We start from the raw sequence: 21,141 nt of genomic DNA, 5'->3' as shown, positions 1-21,141 counted from the left end.
TCCAAGGCCTGCTGCAACCCATTGTAATGGAGATTTCTTGCTTGTTTGGTTTGTTGTAAGCACTGGATTTGTTGCCACTGTTTAGAATCTGATCTGTAAATTTAACTTTAGAGAAAAAGTCCATTAAAAAATTCAGATGTTCAAAATATTGCATCTTAACACCATTTCCAAAACAATTGTGAGGCTGACAAAAAAGGGGGGAATGTTATTCTGTCATTTAGGTAATCTACCTTCTATATAATAATATAATGCCCATATCAGACCATAGCCATGTTTTATTTTGAATTTTACCTTTAACTTATAACAATCTGTGCTTTATAGCTTCTGTAATGTAAAGAACATGCCTTAAACATACTGCAGTAAATTCCTGTCAGTTCAATAGGCACATATTTTGTAATATCCATTTTACAGTGGAGTATTTCAGTGATTTCAGGCTTCAGAGAACAATCACACCTACAGTCATGCAGACTCTTATCTACATTCAATAAGTAAATCTGGAACAATTCCACTGAATTACACAAAGTTTACACTAGTGTGATTCAGATAAGGATCTGGTCATGCTTCCCCTGAAGGGAGAAACATGTGTCCTATTTGAGATAACAGGAATAAGGGACAGGAATGAATGTATCTCTGGCAAGGTCCTTAGGCACAAAGCTATTTTTAACCAGGTGGTTTGCCTCATAGATGGCAATGGAAGTTAGCAGATGCTTAAAGTTGGGAACATACTTAAGGGTCATGTTCAACTGTGGCCTAAGATTGCATCTTCTAGATACAATTCTTCTTGGAGTCATCCAAACTATACCTCTCCTGTGGAAGCTCCAGAAGAACACATCAAGACACTGTTAAAGATGGGAGAGTTGATAGTCCTCTCCATAATGCAGAACTATGTACATAGGCTAACAAGTTAAAGCTGACAGCTATCTGAGTCCTGGTAAGTCCTTATAATACTTCTTGGGTTTTAAAACTTCTCTCATGTATCTGCATGTAGGATGCAAATGGCGAGAGGCTTTTTCAGCCTTTTCTTGTTTTCTGAATATGTGTTTCAGATTCATTGGAAAACCCTAAGTAATTGCTCCTGTAATGCTCTAATTTAGCATGGATCCTTTGAAGCCTTTCCTTCCACCCCGCAAAATGACTCCCCAAGTTTCTAAGAAATAGTTTATTTCTTTGTTATGCCTCTTAAAATTGCCAGTTATATGATTTTGAACACCTTCATTATGAAACTTTCTCACATTAGAAAAAGACAAGAGTCTCAGGTTCAAACCAGAGCACCTCCAGAATGCTACTGGTTTTGCCTTATGATTAAAAAATAAGAGAGGGTTAAAACATAGACGGAGGCCAGTTGTGGAAAGTTGAAAACAAACAATTAAAATGTTGCCCAATTGTATTATCTCCTGATTTTTGCAGTTAATAAAAGCATAATCTATTTGTACCTGCCATTTGCCTTAGGAGACAGCAGAAGATAATGAAAATATTTTACTATCTCTTTTCAAATTATAAGCTGTTGTTTCCAAAGAAAGTCAAAACCCATGTATATTATCACATTATTGTTCTCCAGGGACTGCAGTCACTATAGTGATTGTAATTACATGGCTTCATTAACTTTCCACATTCTACCTGTTATGGGGGTTTCACATTAAGAAAATTTGCATATACAGGAAATGAATGCCGTTTGCAAGAAGCTAATGTCATTAAACATTTAAGCAGCCTCTCTCAAGTAAACAAGGGATTTTCACTGGAATATCCTTTTTAGCATGTCTTTAAAACCAACACAGTCACCATTTTCACTTTAAAGGAAAACTTGTAAGAAACATTTAGAATGAAATAATGCATATACAACATCAAATGTGACTAATCTCTTTTAATATGGGAAATAATTCAGTTACTAAGTTCATGATCATTACCACATATAATTATGTACAATACCCTTCTGTCAGAACCAGTTCATGTTAAGAACTGGTATTGCTTTTAACATAACTGGTGTATGTTCATATGTGTCTGCATATGATAATACAATATACTGTATCCACTGGCTCATATTTAAATAGTATGTGCAAGAGGAATTTGTTTTTTCTCCACTGTAAATGCTTAAGTTTTGATACTAACTCTGCCCACAAATTAAAATAATTTTCAGATTTTAGCTACAAATTATACAAAGGTGGAAACAGAGAGAAGCAAAAACATGTTACAGCTTGTCTGATATTGGAACTACAGAAGGTACTTTATGCTCATACTTTCTTTTCCTGGGCCTGTTGACAGTAATGAGACTTTTTACACTGAAATTAGAACTAGATCTTGCAAAGGTATCATTGGCTTCAAGAAAGCCAGGACTTCACTCTCTGTCTCTAGTACAAAGCCTTTTGTCTTTCCCAGGGCCGTCGCTGTAATATTTAATTTGTTTATAAAATCCCAGAGTCAAGTATATTTCTCATACCTGGGACCTAAAAACTGTGTCAACTAGAAGGGCAAATTATAGAGACAAATGCAGAAAAGTGTTGATGCTTGGGGCATGCTCCATAATGATCTTCTCAGGAAAAGTTCTGTAGAAAAGACAAGCACTAAAGGCTGCACTGTGTTTTATCACTGTGAAGGTGGGAGAAGGAGGGGGAATGGAGACAATTTTTCACAATCAATATTGTGATTCTCTCAATGCAAGGACAGTGTGAGGCTAGAAGTGTGGGGAAGGAAGAAGCTGGCCACAACACTAACTGCACTATTCAGGGTACCACAATGTAGAATGCATGATATATCCTTTTAAAATAAAGCATTAATGGTTTTGATTTGTGACAATACTGAAGCTGCTTTGCACTGACGATTATCACTGTAGGGCAGAGGGACTTTGGTGGCTTATGGTACCAAACTTCTTGTGGGCAATATCTAGTCTGAGGGATACGATGGAAAAAGGGCATGACGGTGGCTCTGCTATACTCTGGTGATTTTTCAGTCCCCCATAGTTATTGATGATCAACATAATTTAGAGCAGTTTTGGCAAACCTGCAGCATGCATGCCACAAATGGCACAGATGGCATTTGTGTGGCACCTGACAGATCAGAGAAGGGCAGGCATCACAGGGCACATCTACATGTGCATTAACATGCTTTAATTAATGTGCATTAAATTTAGTACCTCTAGGCACTTTTATATTTTTTCCTGGGTGGGGGGAGGAGGCAGTGCTTTAATTAGAGTGCCACTGCATCTCCTGTATCAGTATCCCCATGCTTGAAAATGGTGGCTTTAGTTCAAGCGCCCCCACCACCATTTTCAAGTGTGGGGATGCTGAAAAGCAAGATGCAGGACAGCAATTGGCACATTCCAGCAGACTTGATTAATTGGAATTGCAATTGGAATTCCAGCATATTGGAGCAGCCTCCATACTCATGCATAGGAAAATGCACATTAACTTGCTTAATATGCATTAACTAGAGACCATGCTTTAAAAGTAATACTTAATAGACTTAATGCTTAATAGGCTTTTGCCTATTTTAATGTGTATTAAGTAAAAAGCATGTTTTTAAGTGAAGCACATCAGAATGGGCTAATGTACATTAAAGTGTACACGTAGACACACCCACAGTGGCATATAATGTAGGGAGCAGAAAATAGAGCAGCAGATTAGGCAAGGAGAAGAAAGCAGAGCAGCAGTTCAGACCAGGGAAGGGGAATTGAGCAGTACTCAAGGGGCACATGCAAGCATGTGCGCTTGCAGCAGCTCATAGAAGTGGAACATATTTGATCTGGGTCTTTTTGCCTCAGCACACGTGCTCGGACATGCACTTTGTTGTGGAGCAAATTGTGCCACTTGGGGCAAAATAACCCTGCCTGGCTCCTCCAAGATCTGCAGCCAGGGGGAGCTAGAGCCCAGGGCCAGCACCTGTGCTGTCCCTAGCAGTATAAAAAGCTGCCCTGTCCTGGCCCCATCAGTACAAAAAGCTGCCCTGGCAAGTAGCAGTCTGGCAGTGGGGGCTGCTACCTGCTGTGCACCTGCCAGACCCGGATGAGGCATCTGCCCTTCTGGGCCAGCTGTCAGTGGGCTATGGCTGCAGAGTTGGCCTTTGTGCGGCACTACTGCCATGTGTGCCCTCTGCCCGGCCATTGGGGCAGCTATCACTTGGAAGATGTTCTGGGTGTGTTGGCCTGCTTTGAACTGTCAAAGCATGTCCTCCTGGCCCCAACTGGCCAGGAGGCCAGCCACAGACAGCTGGGCCCAAAGTGCCAGCTCTGAGCAGGCAGGGTCCTGCCACTGGCCTCCCTAGCAGGGCTTCTGATGTTCCCTATTGGAAAACTGAAAAACCCCTGATAAAAAAATCCCAAAGTCACTCTGTAAAATACCCCCAAATCCATGTTCCTCCACAAGTAAAACAAAAGACCAATATAAAGAGAGAGAAAGAGAGAGTGAGACAGATATAGCAATCAGGGGTTACCCCCTGTCAGGGGATATAGCCACCCCAGAGAAGCTACGGCTCCTCTGGAGGGGCTATGACCCCCCCCAGAGGGGTTACAGTCCCCCACAGGGGCTGCCTCCTATGCAGGGCCCACATATCCTGCCCCACCCCGCTTGCTCCCCCATCCCTCTGGATTGCTGCCCCACCTGGCTCCTCCAGCCTCCCAATGGGTGCCCCCCCAGCCCCACCCCACCACTCCCCCAGACTCCCAATGCCTGCCCACCTAGCCCCAACCTCCAGCACTTAAAGAAAGAAAGAAAAAAAGCCCCTACGTACCGAGCAGGGACTGGTGGGGGGGGGACTCTGGGGCCTTCTGTCAGAGCCTCCCTTGGCAGCAGGGGGCAGTGGGGCCGAGGCTGGGGCTGTCACCCTGCCCTGCACTGTGTGGGCGGGGCTCCAGTAACCCTGATGGCAGCTCAAGCTGCTGGTAAGTGCCAGGGGTTTTTTTTTTGTGTTTGTTTGTTTTTCCCCCAATGCTGGTGTGGGTGGGGCAGGGATCTGTTTGGGGGGGAGACTCAGGGGGCTGGGGCCAGGCAGGAAAGGGATTGGGAGGCTGGAGGAGTCCCCACTATGGTCCCCTCCCCCACTCTAGCCCCCCCAACCCCTACTTACCTGCAGTGGAGCTTGGGTTCAGCTCCCTGCTACTGGCTGGGCCCTGGGACCTCCTGGCTGAGCCTCCCTCATGTGTGCTTCAGCAGCAGGGTGAGGGCTAACCATAGAGATGCTCTGGCTGGAGTACTGCGTCCAGTTTTGGGCTCCACAATTCAAAAAGGATGTGGAGAAGCTTGAGAGAGTCCAGAGGAGAGCCACGCACATGACCAGAGGTCAGGAAAACAGATCTTACGATGATAGGCTGAGAGACATGGGACTCTTTAGCCTGGAAAAGCGTAGGCTCAGGGGTGATCTGATGGCCACCTATAAGTTTATCAGGGGTGACCACCAGGATCTGGGGGAACGTTTGTTCACCAGAGCGCTCCAAGGGATGACTAGGTCGAACGGTCACAAACTCCTGCAAGACTGTTTCAGGCTGGACATAAGGAAGAATTTCTTTACTGTCCAAGCCCCCAAGGTCTGGAACAGCCTGCCATCGGAGGTGGTTCAAGCGCCTACATTGAACACCTTCAAGAGTAAATTGGATGCTTATCTTGCTGGGATCCTATGACCCCAGCTGTCTTCCTGCCCTTTGGGCAGGGGGCTGGACTCGATGATCTCCTGAGGTTCCTTCCAGCCCTGATGTCTATGAAATCTATGAAATCTATAGAAGATCCAGCCTCCGGTTGTCTCAGACCATGCCCTGCCCTGCTTTTCTTCTGTGTAGGTTTTTTTGACCCCTGGCTACCCAGGGGTCTAATTTTGCCTCCGTACTGGAAACTTGCAGGGTAGGGAACATTTTCTCGTTCCTGCACATGCCTCTAGCAGCATCCCAAAGGTGTTTGAGATGCTGCAAGAAGCAAGTGGGGGCAACCCTCAAGTGGTTTAGTGACCAGTTGATAAACAGCTTGCTCAGAGCTGGGAGTGTGTTTTGTGTTACTACTATAAATGGTGTGTGACCTTGGGTATTTCATGTGACTATAGATATATAACTGTGTTCCACAGATATGGCTGTGGAAGTGCTTTATCCTTTGATTTAGGTTTGGGCACTGTAATTGGAGATATAATTGCAATATTTCTAGAGCCTAGGTATGTTATCTTTTCTCTAGCTAGGCTTGTTATTAATAGCATTGAAGACATGGAGACATAGAGCTACATTGTATAGGAACTACCCAAACAAGTACCCAAGGTTCCTGGTATTGACACTTATACTGCTATATTTTTAATGAATTGCTAGTTGAGATAATTTGATGAAAGATAGTTTGGGTATATCTTCATGGTCCTCAGCCATAACAGTTTGTGTCCCAGTCCATTACAGATCCATGACTTCTCTGAGTTTAGTTTCTATCTCTTGGGTCATTTACTTCTTTCATTTGATGACTTCTAGGTGGCATTCTTGACTCCTTATCCTTTTATTGTTATAGCACAATAGTGCCTATCTTCTGGTTCACAGACCATATCCAACCCACTGAGTCATGTCATCCAGCCTGCAGGGCTTCCCCCAAGTCCAGAAATTCAGTGGCAGAGGAGGAGTGGCAATTAATCTTGCCATTAATCCCTCACCAACACATTTCTAAGCCCTGAAGACCAGATGATAAGGCTCTGTCCATGGAGCTGAGGCTAGGTCTGCAGGTGTGGTGCGATGCAGGGCCTGATCCCACATGTCTGCCAGGGTCCAATCTGGCATTCAGGGCCAGAGCCAGGGCATGAACTGGTGTATGGGGCTGGGGCCAAACATTGAACTGGCCATATGCACTGAACTGGTTGCACTGGCCACATCCAACCTGTGGACTGATGCTGCACCACTCACCTGGCACGGAAGGCCAAAAGGTTGGGCATCATTAGTATAGCCACTAGGCCTTTTCTTTTCCTTTGATAATGCAACTTTGATAAAGTTTCTTTCCTACTTAGTTCATATTAATGGTTTCTCTCATTATTTCATTAAATCCTTCTGAAATATAATATTCAGTGTATATTTTATTCTATACAAGAGAGTTTCCAGTTGAGTATTACAAGGTCCCAAACACCATTTGAATTGTATTAGTTTCCTGTGCTGCATCTATTCAGCTGATCTATGTCACTGGAACCTTTTGATTCAAAACCTTTTTATTACATCCCAGTTAACCTGTTGTTTCTCCTCCACCATTTCCACTTCTCAGTGGATATATTTTTTAGTCTTTTACTTTGTTAACAGCTGGTCTTAAGGAATCTCAGTATTGTACAGTTATTTGTGGGTTCGACTTTTTTACTCTCTTGATACCTGCTGTCTTTACTTGAAGCCTCTAAACCGGTAATTGGTAACAAGTTTCTCTCAGTGGGTTTTACACACAGCTGCAAGGCAGAAAATAAACAGTTCTTTCAAGTCTACACTCTTAGGGTTACAGCCGTACACTAATTATTTCTCCATTCTGCTAACAGAAATTTTAAAGAAATATACTCCATTTTTATCTACTGGTTTTTCAAACCATTGGAGTGCTTAGACGGGGCCTTAAAATGACTAGATGATGGTGGTAATGCTACCAATTAATTACTAGTTTGCTTTGTTATGAACTATGTACCTTCTAAGCATTTCAGTGAGTTATTACTCATCCCCAAAGACTTTTCATGATATTGTATAAATGATTGTTTTATTTTTACCCACATAATTATTGAAGTTTTAAAGATTTTTTTTTAAATCACACAGTAAAAAAAGGCAGAGTATTAGAGAGTACACTCATTTTTTTCATTGTACAATTGTACAATTTCATGGAATTTTTTTTCAACCCAACTAAAATATTTATGGACTGTTTTCACTTTCCCACAAAATATTTTTTCCGAAGAAAACCAAATGCCAAAATTCAGCAGTTTTCAGTTGAAATATTTATTTTCTGTTTTTTAGTTTTTAAAGAAAAGATATTTTCTTTTGGGGAAGGGATAATTCTTTCAGTATTACTTTCATGGGCCATGGCATCTTCCATCCTGTAAAGGAAGGAAAAGAAAGAGACAGCTGTGATACTAAAAGTCCTGCATGTGCATTTATCAGTGTATGTGTCTGTATGTGTGCACCCACATGTGTACATGCTTATGCAACTGCGTACAGATAAATAATTCAAATGCAGTTATAATTACTGTGTTTCTAAAATATTTTCTTTTATTCTATTTCTAAAGAAATGTTTCATGTGGTAACCACAATTTTTTTCGTAAAATAATTCCAGCACCAGTGTCTAATCCTTTTTCCAAAAATGGAGAAAAGTATTGGCTATTTTGCTCACTGAGAATTGTGTAAAAACATTTTTTGACAGGTTTGTAAAAAATCCAGTCAAACAGCTGGTTTGGACATCTAAGGGCAAGTACCACCATTATCTTTAGTATGACCTAACTTTGGTTAGGGTGATCTAAATGCCCAGGTGTGAAAATGTTTCAATGGCTTACATTGCCCTAAAAATGGCATACACGATCTAAAGTTAGTTCTCATCAGATGAGAACTAACTTTAGATTGGCAAGGGATTAACCTGACCAAGCAAGGATTAACCTAGCCTAATGAATGCTTGCACGCATTCACAGAACAGTGCTAGAGCTGGGAAAGCCCTGGGGCTGTGCTAATTTTAGCCCTCCAACCTTGACCAGGCTATTTTTTACACTTCCAACTAGCACCCCTCAACTGGACAGTGCATCCTCTGGATCCGCCAGCCCCTTCCCATCCTTTTGGACCCACTAACCTTCCCAACTTACTTGCCTCCAGTTGTCCACACCTCTTCCCAGAAAGCAGCGTTCTTAACTCAGGTTTAGGTAGCTTAAACTAAACCACTTAAACCTGAGATAGGTTCCTCAGACACTTGTTCTCACTTTGAATCAATTAGAAGGGGGATACAGGTGTTTCGATGTACAAAGAAAAATGGCAGGAAGAAGAGGATGTATCTATGCAGGTGTTAAACTATGTCTGCTCTGAGCTCAAAGCAGGAAAGGAGTAGTTTCACAACAGGAGACAGAATAGTAGTTTGCTCCTTTCATATTTGCCAGGGGATATCCACTCAACTGCTTTCAACACCTCAGCACTTTAACCAAGCTAAATGGTAGGTTATACAGACATTACATATCTCCGTTCTGCTTCGGTAGGTAGATCATGTCGCACCTCACTTTGGTAAAAGAGCTATATAATTAAGAGTAGGTCTTAAATGAGATGAGATGTTTGGTTCTGTGCCAAAAAACACCCTGCATTCTATTGCAGTTGTTTTTTTACTGATTAACATAAGAAATGGACATTTGCCTGAATGTGTGAAGAAGCCATTTGAATAAGAGAAAGAGGAAACAGCAGTAACAAGGAAGAGCTGTCATCACTTGAAAAATCTGAGCTGCTGAGAGGCAGCTGCAGTTGCAACATGACCCCTAGGAGGAAGGTTAAGGGAACAGCCCAAGAAGTTTGGCAATTGCACAGATAAACTAGTTCTTTTGCACTAATTTAAATCTGAATTTCAGCACCATATAGTACCTGATGCTAAAGGTACTTCCCTTTCAGAGCAACCAAATACATAGCAGGCTTTTTTGGAGCCCTCATCTATAACCAGGCCTTTGGCTTTCTCTGCTCAAGAAATGGATAGTGATAACCAGGATAAAGCTAAGAAATTATTAGAAGAAAATGCCGCTTTGAAATTTTTTAAAGAGAATGATCTCTATAGTTTTGCTATCAGTTTCTGGATATTTGGATGCAGATTATCAAAGGTTAAACTAGGAACAGCTGCCATCGCTTTCCATTTTTTCTGAGAAGCCATCTTGACTGGCTCAGGATGTTATGTGAAATCCATACTTTTCTATTTGCTCAAATGGAAAACACCCTCTCAATTGACTCAAAGCACTGAAGAGAATTGCATGGGCAATCTCGTTTTATTACTTTCAATGGTCCATGCCCAGAGTATCTGAACAAAAGTGTTCTTTAAGTATGCCTCTGTTCAGAAAAGTGCAGTAATAAGGTATTACTAAACGTCTGGCTATTATTTCCAAGCTGGGAAATGTAGAATTTTTAAGAAAATGAAAGCTAGCTAGCTAGCTTTCTTTCTTTCTTTCTCTCTTTTGCATTAATGTGATGTACCAAATGACAAAATAGATTACTGAGATTCTTTTAGTGTACAGAGGCATGTCAATGCCCAAGTTATGGTAAGGAATATAGCTTTTTACAAGGGAGCAAATCAAAATGGTGGAACAGAGGAATACTGAAATGAAAGAAAAGTATTTGTTATGACAGATGTGCTTCTCAGACAGCTCTTTCTCTTTATTAACATAGTTATATGGTAAAAAAGGAATCTGAGGATTTTCAAAATCAGAAAACAGTCACTTGACCACATTATATGCGATTGCTAATAAAATTCGTAGCGCTGTTTAACAAATGACTTTTTTTTAACTTTTCATTCGAGCCCCTTGTTGCCATCCAATCTTGAATTTAGAAATTAAAGCTAACAACCAGATTGAAAGAATCAGGAGAACGACAGCATGGGGCACAGTCTCAAAGCCACAACTAACAGCATGAGGCAAAGTGAACCTCAAGCTATTCCAGCTCTTAGAGAAGAAAGGGCGGGGGGGGTGCATTTGCAGGAAAACTCAATTATAGCAACCCTCAGCTATAGCAAAGCACTTGTGAATGTTGACACTAAAGCTTTTTCTGCTTAATGTTTTAATTAAATACCTAGAAGCCAACTATTCTCCTCAGTCAGTGTCAGAGCAGTGCTTCTCTGTGGATAAATGTTTACAGCAAAAGCTCTGCTGAGGGTTTCAGCAAACAAGTCTCCGAGAACTGAGAAGGCTTTCAGCTGAGGCACTTGAGATCAAGAAAGCACTAGTGATTAGAAACTAGCAGTACAATAACAGGACAATTTAATCCACCCAAATGTCAGTCTCTGGTTTACAAGTTGGCAATCCCATCTTCATCTGCAGACAAAAGGGCACTGGTTAGTCATCTGTTTAATTCTCTTGCTGCAGCATGTCATTTGGATGTTGAAGGAAAATCCCTTGATTCAGTCTGCCATTTCTGACAGTCTCCCTCTAGACCACATTAATAAGCCTTTTAGAGAACTGAATGCAGAATAAGCAGCAGGCAGCCCACACTCAAAATGGAGACAGAACCGACAGTAGAAATGCCTTTTTCCTTTTGTAGGAATAGTGTTTCGGTGACCCTTTCCCTTACAGATCTGTAAAGGATCTAAAAGTACAATTCTTGTTTAATCCACACCTTAGTAAAACACTTATGCAGAGGAGCTTTTCCAGCTGCAAAACTCGCTGTTTTGAAAAGAAAAAACCCCGATTTAGCTGCATTTGAGTTCTATTTATAAACCGTATCAACAATAGACCAGACAGATAGGAAGCTTGCCTGGCATTCGGGCATACCTGGGGAATTTCTCTCAGAAAACAAACATGTTACTCTTTAATGTAGGCTCACATCTCATTATAATATCACAAGTGGAATGAGACACACTTCGCCTTTGTAACTGTGTTGCCAGGAGGCAGGTAAGTGTTGTGCTACAGACAGTCCTGCTAAAATCTGCATGATTTTAATGTCCTTTGAAAGCAAATAATTTGTTAGATAATGGGGTCTTGCTGCCGATACTTCCTATTTTTTTGCTATTAATAATTTCTATATAGCCTCCTGTAAATTGCAGCTGTCAATAGGTCTGTTTAACTTACCGCACACAGACCTGGTGAGGCATGAGCTACATCTGAGAAACAAAGTATTCCATGGTGTCCTTGACATTTTATTTGGCAGAAGACATTTTTGGCTAAACCCTATTACACACTAAAGACTTGATTTTCCAAAGTGCAGAGCCCCACAGCTTCCTTTTAGACCCCCTGCGGACAAAAGAGCTCAGTGCTTCCAGATATAAAGCCTGAAGGCTATATGCACAGATATTCAACAGTGAAGGGGTTAAAAAGGAGAGGAAACAATGTAATTCTGCATGAAGTGGTAAGATGTAGGTAAGGCTTGTGAAGGATTTTGTCAAGCAGAAAATTGACAAAACCTGCTATTAATTATTGTGCTGATGCTATCAGAGGCATTACCATAATCAAAGAGTGAGGCGTGAGCATAAATTCACAAGGCACTGGGTAGCTTGGGGGTTAAATCCTTGATTTTCAACGTAGATTTGAAAAACGTAATTAACAATAAAGAAAGAGCTTTTCTGCAGTACATATAGTTTGTTTATAGGGTTTTAACAAATTCAGCTATAATGGCCTATGCTTTTCTCTCATTTTCTCCCTTCACCTATGTGGTTGAGAATGAGAAAGAGAGCAGAGGGTAAGTGAGCACACACGTGAAAGGGATACTTGCTAGATTTTTGTTTATGAATATTGACTGACGATAGGGTATACTGTATTACAGTTAACCTATGTTGTTATATATAGAAAAAAGAAACAAGGCTGTTTTCTGTGATGTTAGTTTTATTATTATTCCTGCAGCATTATCAGTGTGCTAGCTACCTTGCAGAAAGGTATGAAGATGATGTTCTTATCCAAAAGAACTGTACCTTAGAGGGAACAGAAATGAATGTGACCAAAAAGGAAATGGATGGAACAATGATGTTTGCCTTGTACCTTGTTAGTCCTGTGGCCTTTGTTTGAATGAAATAACACACAACAGTAGTTGCTCAGACAAATATGAATTTTCACTCTTTTTAGAAAGCCTAGCTCCTTAATAATATCTTATTTAAGTGGGACATTGGTATGGAGATGGAGTCTTAGCTTGGATCCACAGTTTACTCATAGATACACAGGTATTTCAACTATTAGTGACTTGTAGATTCAATAGCGGTTTAAGAAATAGTCAATATTTATCACAGATGCCACTAAAAATGAACATGAACCATCAGCTACAACCAAAAGTGAACAAGTAATGGTAGAAGTATTTACAGATGGTATTTCTGAAACAAAAAATCATATGAACTTTGACAGAATTTATAATCCACTTTATTTGCTGTCCTCTACATTCATACAAGTAGAGTTTTATTCATATTGGTATTGTCAGTTCTCACACTAATAACTACTTGTATCAGAAATCCATTCGAAAAGTGCTCATATGACAATTTTAAAAGCTCATTGTTAGTTTGAGAAGCATCCAATCAGAGAACAGAAGTAAATAATAAACTATGAAGCATAAGTATTCAAAGTAGCAATCACTGTTAGCAGTTCTCGGGGAATCAATTGCCTGTATTTAGTTAATGTTTCTTTACTCTTTGGTTCTGTTCTTGACAGCACATGCTTTCTGGCAGCCTGATTGCCCATATCCTTTAAATCAGTGGGAACAAACTTTTTTGCCACAGTATGCCACAAATTAGACCTGCAACCTCACAGAATGCCAATCCTTTCCCCCTTCCCTATCTGCTGCTCTGCTTTCTGCTCTCTTCCCTGTTGGCTAATTTGCTGCTCTTCTTCCTGCCCTGTGCTCCCTGCTTGATCTGCTGCTCTACCTTGTGCTTCCTGCCCTATGTATCACTGTGCTGCCTATCTGTCCTGGATCTGTCATGTGCCACACATAAAGGCTGTTCATGTCCTTGGGGCACTCATGTCACAGGGTTGCCACCTCTGCTGTAAACAAATGACACCCTACTTAATGAAACTTCATCTCCCATTAGTAGCTATTATAATAGTAGCTAATCAAGTCAATATACTGAACCCTGTCATATCAAAGGAGTAAAAACTGTCTCTGGCTGTCACTGATATCAGGTGACTGAGAAGCCAAGAGATAATATTCAATGTCTGTAAAGAAACTTCACAGAGAACTGGAGGGCTTACAGATTTTCTTGGGAGAAGAGAGTACTGAAGAGAAACCAAATAGAGGGAACAGTAATATTATGTAGTGCCATTCAAAAAAAGAATGTAGTAATACTCTGAATCATGCAAGAATGTCACTAGGTAGAAACTACACTTTCTTTACAAGGAACCAACAGCAAGGTGAAACCATTAACTTTTATGTGACAGACCTATGTATTAAGGTGTGAATTCAAACAGCTAAAAGTGGAGTTCTTTAAATATATTTGCTGAAGGGAGAGTGAGATAGGAATAGCTTTGCACTTTTGCACCAAATCAGACCTGCTGTCATATGTGACTTGTATCCACACGGAAAAGTGTTTCATTTTCAAAGCCAGCTAGACATGACTTTTGTCATTGTTTTTAAATATGATGTTGTATCCAAGTCCTCTGAACCTTTACAAAAGTTTACCTTGTTAGCTTTAAATAAAATGATGGCAGAATTAGTTCACATGTTTCTTCTTTTCCCATCTGGCCAGAGCCAATGTCTACTTTATTTCTCAGTTATAACAAGATATTAGCCCCGACACAGCATACAGCATATCAGACTAAATGCACCTGACCATGTCTGGTTTTGGTAGCTAAACAGTCCCAAGCCTGGCTAGTGCTTGGATCGGAAATCACCTGGGAATCTTGTGAGCTGTAAGCAATCCTCAGGTTTAGCAGGATGGACTGGATGACCTCCTGACTTTCCCATGATTCTTTGCATCAAAGCATCACATCATGGATTTTTGAAGAACTGAAAGGAATGGAAGTAATTAATGATAATCTACTTGTTTAGGACAAAAGAACTAATGCCACAAGAAGAGACTGTAATATACTCTGTCACATGACAAAGACGAGAACCTTAATGTGAGTAAAGTCAAATACCAAGTCAACTGATCAAAATCATCATGTAGGACACAGAAATCAAGGTCCACTCAAGAAAATTCAGACTCTTGTACAATCAGAAACCCTTACTGTTACAGGAAGTAAGAGTTAAACAGGTTAAGACATCTAACCAAACGTACACCTTAACTGCCTCAGTGAAGTACTGCAGTTAGGGTATGGATAAATGAACAAATTACAGTGAATTACAAGGAGGGAGGGAATTACTATTAAGCAGAAGATAGATAGTAATTATCCATTTCCCCATAGTTACCTGGTGGTGAGTAAAAACTGAACTGGGGCAGTTTAATATTAATAAAACAAGGCAAAATCATCCCACTTTAATGTGAGGTAAGAGATGGCACACAAGCAGTTACCATGAGTCTGTTGTTCCATGATGTCCCATTTTAACACTGTGAGTTGCTCACTTACCTTTTCCCTTAGTGTCTTGCTGAAGACAGTGCAGGAAAACATTTGAATGCAGGACCCCTGGCATGGCTTTACGAGCACTTGTGGGCTCGGTCTTTGGGCCCACCCTGTTCAACATCTTCATCAGCGACTTGGACGAGGGGGTGAAAAGCACCATTGTTCAAATTCATGGATGACACTAAGATGTGGGAAGAAGTGGGCATGCTAGAGGAGAGGGACAGGCTGCAACTAGATCTGGACAGGTTACAGGGGTGGGCACATGAGAACAGGATGGGTTTCAGTACTGATAAGTGCAAGTTACTGCACCTGGGGAGGAAGAACCAGCAGCAGGAACAGGCTGGGGAACTCTCTTCTGATCAGTACAGAGGCAGAAAAGGATCTTGGAGTCATTACTGATTCCAAGATGAACATGGGTCGCCAATGTGAGAAGGGCTAACTGCACCTTGTCATGCATCCACAGATGCATCACGAGCATGTCCAAGGAGGTGATCCTCCCCCTCTATGCAACACTGGTCAGGCCACAGCTGGAGTACTGCATCCAGTTCTGGGTGCTGCACTTCAGGAGGGATGTGGACAACATGGAGAGGGTCCAGAGAAGGGCCACTCGCATGATTAGGGGGCAGCAAGGCAGGTCCTACAAGGACAGGCTACGGGACCTGAACCCGTTCAGCCTCCACAAGAGAAGGCTGAGAGGGGTCTGGTGGCCATCTACAAATTGGCCAAGGGGGACCAGCAGGCAATGGGAGAGTCCTTGTTCCCTACCGGAATAACAAGGAATAATGGCCATAAGTTGATTGAGAGTAGATTTAGACTAGACATCAGGAGGTGCTTCCAGGAGCTGGAACCAGTTTCCAAGAGAAGTGGTGCACACTCCTATCCTGGGGGTCTTTAAAAGGAGGTTGGATAATCACCTTGCTGGGGTCGTTTGTCCCCAGCATCCTTTCCTGCCCATGGCAGGGGGTCGGACTTGATCTGCTCAGGTCCCTTCCGACCCTATCAACTATGAAACTATCTCTTTACCAGACCTCAGAATGGATGCAGGGCCATAGCTCTGGTGCATCATTGAGTGTGTGTCAATAAGAATGTCTCCTCAAGTTTTTTCTCATGCACCCAGTGTACATGCACCCCTAAAGTGGCTACACTGTATACATTTTAGATGTAGTGCACACAGAGCAGGTATGCTACATTTTACAGGAATGTACCTTAGCTCAGTTCTTTGGTGGTGCTAACACTCCCTAAGAGCAAAATCATATGCGACAATGCAAAAGCAAAGTTATTTTGTGAACAAGTACCTCTATTTATATTAAAATAGAGTTATAGTGTTACTCACTTTAACTCAGTAAGATACAATACAGGAAGCTAGTATTAGTGGTATTGCTGACCTCATGAGATTAAGCTGATCTCATAAGATTAAGCTACTAGAGTCATATGAACCCCTCTCTCCGTGCCACATTTCCACTTTTTGTTTCCTAAAAAAACCTAACCCGTGGTTCTGTACTAAAAATCTTAGCACAAAAACATCATTCCAAGTCTTTTTAAGGCTTATATACTGTACTATCATGTGACTTTTCAAAATTGTGTGTCATTGCAGCAGCTGTGAATGTCTGAAATGAAAAACCTCTGCCTTATGCAACGAGAATATAAACTGTGCCAGCATTTGTATGATTTCCTGTGCTTTCAGTATTAGCTATTCAGGGCTGATTCTCCACTCATATACACCGCAGTACACTATAAGATTCCTGTTCCAGCACTCACTGGGGTCTATCTAATTCTAAATTTTATCTTCAAAAGTAGCAAGCACCAGATACAAAATACCTGGCACTGGAATAAATGAAGCAAAATGTAGAATTTCTGCCCAGGAGATTTACAACATTTAATATGTGTTTTCCATGCAAATTAGGATGAAAAGTTGAAATTCTGGAATTATACACATAATTGTCAAATCAATAAATAAATATTTGGAAATATAAATGCTTCCCTTTGACAGTTATGGTCAAAATCAAATAAATGACATACCAAAATTTTAAATGTTTAATTTCTGTTAATAAGCTGTTCCAAAACCTTTCTTTTCAAGTCAGGTGAAAATTGATGTGCATTTTCATATAGTGGCATGCCATCTCATGAGCTTTGTAGCTTGTGAGCTCGATGTCTCCATTTTGCCTCTGGGTTAGACTTCCCAATTAGACCACATCTCCCATTATGTACCAGGAGTGAAGTGATTCACATGATGCATGATGCACCCCAGTCTGCATTTCATTATGGAAGATGCAGTTCCCCAAAGAGCTGGTTTCACAGAGGACAGCATGGGACTGAAGTAGAAGTTAATGTTTTGTTGAACTAATTAGAAACAAAATATTTCCAATCTGTTAAAAAATAAAACTTAAATCAAATATTCTTAATCAGGTCAAAGTAGCCTGAAATGGAATATTTTCCTACTCTAAATAAATACATAAAAAGCATAATAGTAAATAATAATGGACAAAAACAAAATTTCCCCACCAGAAATACTGATTTTTGTAGAAACTATTTTGTGTCAAAAATATTTTAATAGAAAATTCCCAGCCACCTTCTCTAAACATAAAGAAATTTTCTTCCTATTTCTCACAAAAGAGTTATAATATCAAAAATTTGTCACAGAAAGATGGAGGACTGGATTTACCCAAAAAATTATCAATCAAATCCAAATCATTCACATAGGTCTTAGGCAGAATCTAGGTGATGCTGTCACAAAAAGTGATACAGATCAACATTACGTTAGGAGCTGCAGAACCATTTGGATACCTAGAATCACTAGGCACCTTCATTTTGACCTGACATTTTTTTTAGTCACCTAGACTTTTATGCATGTTCAGTAGCCATCAAGATCAAGCAATTAAGGATGGGATTGGATTTCCCTTTGTGTACCTAAATGACAGTTTATCTAGGCTCTTACCTGGGAATTTTTTGCCCCTGCCTCTGCACTGGATATGTAAGTGTGCTTGAGCAGACTGAGCATGCTCAGTAGGCTATGTATTAGCTGTCATGTATGTGCAGATCTGAGCATGAGTCTGGGAAAAAGGAAGGGCAGGAGTAGGAACAACTACTGCCTTCCCGTGTTTTACCCCTAATAGCTGAGTGGTTAGGGCACTTGCTCAGGGAGGTCCCCCTCACTAGCTAGCTCCCCCAATGAACTTCCCAGTACAGTACTCTAACCACCAAATGACAGATCAGGCATTACGGAGTCCCTTTCCAGGGCTCCTTTAGAAGCTGAGTCAATATCCCTTACATACAATATTCACTGGATAAAATCAGTGAAGGACAGTTCAGTTTGGCAGCAGAGATCAGAGTTAGAACCTAGGTCTTGTGCACTTCCAGAGCATCCATCTCATCGAGTTTCATGCCCTCTAGCTTTCTTACTTCCTTTTGGCTTAACATATCTCCCTCTCTTGGCTATCCAAGAGGCCAACTGCAAAAAAAATTATAGGGGGGAGGCCTAACTTATATGTTTATGCTGGGAAATTAGAGAGATACTGGTGGAAAATCCAACTTGGTGGGAGAGTGACTTAGAATCCTGATCTCCACAGTCCTCAGCAAGTGCCCCTAAACATTCAGACATTGGGGAGGATATTTTAGCTGCCTCCATTGGCTTACACCCATTAGTCATGCCTTTCTGGCCAGTTATATTTCTGTGACTTAAACTCACAAGTCCAGAATAGGTGTCCTATAAATAGCTGCATATCTATCCAGTGAGTACATGGCCTACTGCACACGCACAGTTGACACTGCAGGTGTAACAGAATCACAACCTGCATGCAAATGCCAAAAACACCACTTGTGCAGCTATAAAGCTGTCATTTAGGTACATACAGGGAAGCAGATTTCTATCCTAAGCTCTATGATGATCCAGAGTGGTGCTAGAAGACACCTGAATTTTTCCTAAATCCCTGACCATCCATACATCACAATAATTTCTGATGGATATCAATGGCATTTGTTCAGTATAAAGTGCAGCACTCACAGTCACTCTTAAACATAGCTGGTGACGGTGTCAGTTTGCAGTTTTTGCATAATAGCCTAGAATTTAGAGCAGTTACCCAGGAAGTCTAGATTTTTTCCAGCCAAAACGCACTCAAACCCACACCTCCTGTTTCCCATGTGAGAGCAGGGCCCTGAGCTACAGGCTATAAGCTAGACAAGGAAATGATGCTACCCACCTTACTGTTGAAGCTGGACTACTGGAAATCCAAGAGTGGAAGATTCATATATCAGAGGGATGTTACCTGGGTTCAGTCCATATTGCCAGCTTTATTTTCTGATTTTTAACCAATAGCTGTCATATAAAATGCATAAAAGATACTGGACACCAGGGAACAGATTCCAGGACTCCCTTGGAAGTGCAGCATACAGGTTTGAGGCCTTCTAAGCTGAGGAAGCTTTAGAACTCAGATATCCTAATTCTTGGGGAAATATTCCAAGTATTAGGCTAATGTGAATTCTTAGATGTCTAACACTCTTAGTTTGGGTTATCCTCTAAAGGCAATGGACCTAATTTTTAGCCTTTGCAATGTCTAAAAGGAAGGTACCTATGAGAATCATTTGGATTTGTCCCTGTATGCCTGAAAAGTCTAACTTTTATAGACTTATTTATGGCCATTTTGGATTCTACTGTTCATTCCATTGTGCAGCAAAGGCTTCAAAATTCACTTTATAGAGTGGAATCTGGAGCACTCTTGTTAGATACATTGGCATCTTGGACAGTACAGGAGAGAACTCTGTATCCCAGAAGAGGATCTAAAATAGCTACCAGAGTGAATCAGTAGGAAACTGATCTGACTATATCTATAATGTTATTTTTCTCCGAGGCTTAGATGACTCCGTCCTCTTGGGATCCTCATCCCGGAATTCTTTTTTGAAACTTGTTAACAACTATAACCCTTCTTCCAAAGGGCCAAATTGACCTCACTCTTTAATAATTTTGTAGAAGTGACACTATCCATTTTTATATAATTTCCTTCTTGTTAGAGCACAAACCAAAAAGTAGGAAACCAAGTTGAATAACTTGTGGCTAAGAGGATTCAAACCCGCATTGAAGGGAAAGGGTCCTCTACAGTTCAGATGATGAGCTTTTATAGGTATAGCCATCTTATAATGTTCCTGTTGGAATTATACCAGTGCGCAGCAAATAATTCAAAATTCATTGCATCAGAAAGGGAAGCACAAGTGAAGGTATGAGGTATCATCTGCCCCTACCTCTGCCTTGCTTATCCCACATCCACTTTTCTTAGAGGCAGGGTATGTGGGATATGTGAATCTTTTCAGGCAAAGGGGTGAACTGAGAGGTTTACTAAAAATGCTCTCGTCAATAGGTTTTATATAACACATGGGCAGCACCTCTGCTGAGTTAAAAAAAAATGGTCACAACTGCCTTTTTTAGGGACCTTTATTCTGGTAGGGAATGCTAGGCATGCTCTGGGAATGCCTATAGGATAGGATCTCTCATAGTAATTTAGCAGTAGACTGCCTCATCTCTGGATCTCTCCATGCTTTCATGGATTTATGTGCCAAGCTACTCAGACTGGGGCAATTCTGGAAATGCCCTGAGGCATAATTATCATCATATAGGGAATCTGTAAGGCACTTATGGAGTTTAAGTGTATCCAGGTTTAGGCAGCAGGATGGGAACAAATTCAAGGCAAACCTCCAATAATTAATTTTATACCTGGAAAATTACAACAAATTTATAAATTTTCCATATATAAAATCTAATTGGGGGAGTTCATCTAATCACGTAAATATGGTGGGTTGAATAGTAAGATAACAAGAAAGGAAAATACTGCTGATATCCTCATATCTATTAGCTGGGTAGGATAAAGGTTATGTAGTAAGGCCTAGAGGTATCAAGCATTTAAACTTACTAAAGGCTATCAATAATCTATAATAAGATCTTATGTTTACTTGAATCTTTCCTTGTTCAGGGAGAATGGGTGTCAGCAATTTCACTTCATTATACTAAGGATATGGGAGTAGCTGTTCTGGAACTGCTGTGGCTTCAGGATCAGTAACAAA

Source organism: Crocodylus siamensis, chromosome 5 (genome assembly GCF_052110815.1).
Source record: "Crocodylus siamensis isolate JL-2025a chromosome 5, ASM5211081v1, whole genome shotgun sequence".
In the NCBI taxonomy this organism is placed as follows: domain Eukaryota; kingdom Metazoa; phylum Chordata; order Crocodylia; family Crocodylidae; genus Crocodylus; species Crocodylus siamensis.
This window is presented reverse-complemented; position numbering follows the sequence as displayed.